A 1,927-nucleotide genomic window follows, 5' to 3' on the forward strand; every position below is an offset into this window, starting at 1 on the left:
AAAAGAGTAATATGATAAAGAGAATAGAGAACAAGTAGAGGGCCTGTTAAAAGGTCATTTGTTGTATTAAGACAACTCCAGAGATATTGTGTGTTCATCTACTGTATTGAGGCAGTCAGATAGATGGTTGTGCGACCACGGAGAGCGCTTCCCTGGGATACTTAGCTATATTGCTATTCTGTAAGTCAGAGGACTCTTATAGAGGTATCGAGAAAACACATAACTAGCATATGCTCTTGTAAGTCGAAGGACTCTTACAGTGAGTGTGTGTGTGTGTGTGCTCCTGTAAGTCAAAGGACTCTTACAGTGAGTGTGTTGCGCATACATAAATGAACTAGCTCCGCCCTGCAAGTCAAAGGACTATTGTAGTGGTTTGTCCCGCAAGTCAAAGGACTCTTGCGATGGGTATTGCCAACAGGGAAGCCTTACCTAGTCCAAAGACTCTAGGTAACATCGGTAGCGGGTATGTAATTGACAAACGAGCTGATTACCTGCACTAGGGCTAGATATGCATCATACTTGGTTGTGCATTTTCTCTGTTATGATTGGTGTATGAATGTATGCTTTTTTTGTTTGTATTCTATTCTTTATGTCTGTATTTTATTTTCTTGTATTCTTCTTTCTGTGTTCTATTTTCTCTATTTTCTCTACTTATGTGTATCTTCTGTTTACTACTTTTCTATATTCTGCTATTTGTCTGTTAAATGACACAGAATTAATGAACTTAACTAATAACTCCGATGCTACTAAGAACTCCCCAGTTCTTACCCCTTCGCTCTCCCTCTCCCCTTTAGATGGAAGCATGAGTACCCTTCTGTAGTTCGCTAATGACCGTTCGTAAAGAGGATTCCACTCTAGGTAGTCTTCTGAGTCTATAGTGAACTCCGTTATTAGTTTATATGTATATACCGTGGGACTAGCCGCCATCGATGCCCCGTTTATCTATGAACTTTGACCTAAGTCTTCCATACGATGTTGCTGTTATGCGGCCACTCAATAAAGTACTAGTGGTATACTCTAAGACGATGTATGATCGTGCATAGGAGTAGTAGAAGATGTTTCACCTTTTGATGACGTTCCACCTGACTTGAGTTTTGAAGACCTAGAACGTACTTTCCCTCGCTTTAGTAGTTTAGAGGGACTAGGTGAGTATAGACTCTAGGTTAGCCTGGGTGCCAACTTAAGGACTTCTTGAACAGGTCAGGGCCTAGAAAGTTGTATGTATATACATGTATATAGTTATTATCTAGCTATTTCTAGGGGTGTTCTAACTAAGATCTCTACTATAAATAAAGGCTAGATAACTGAACGTTGTTAACTGCTTGAGATGTAAGTAAGTATGGTTGTTCATAACTATTTTATCTGTTATTATTTGTGAATTGATTATGAATATTTCTATTTATTAATCCAAACGTTTTTAAAAAAAAGTACCTCGCAAAATAACTACGCTTTTAATAACGAATCAGGCTCACATAATAAATAATAGATAATAATTAGGAAGACAAGTTGGTAGCACTCAGTTTCTAGTATGATCATGATGTACCAAAAATTGAGTCCTTACAGTATTCATTTTGGTCTTTAGTACATGTGTGAATCATTTGGTTTTCATAGATTTTAATGAGTTAAAATTTTAGTTATTAAACTCGGTCCGATCTAGTTAGTCCACTACAAGAAATTACTAGGATAGCGACCGATTCTAGTGGTCACTAAAACCTTCGTCGCTAATTAGAAAATAGCAACCAACTTCGGTCGCTAACCATTAGCGACCGATTTTTGAACAAGGCCACCAAACCTTCACCAAAGAGTATCGGTCGCTAACATAATCGGTCACTAAATGATGACCAATTTTTCCGTTGCTAAATCGGTCACTAAGTAAATCGGTCGCTAAATGGCGATCCACTTTTTGGTCGCTAAATCGGTCGCCATG

This window comes from Arachis stenosperma, chromosome 1, assembly GCF_014773155.1.
Source record: "Arachis stenosperma cultivar V10309 chromosome 1, arast.V10309.gnm1.PFL2, whole genome shotgun sequence".
In the NCBI taxonomy this organism is placed as follows: domain Eukaryota; kingdom Viridiplantae; phylum Streptophyta; class Magnoliopsida; order Fabales; family Fabaceae; genus Arachis; species Arachis stenosperma.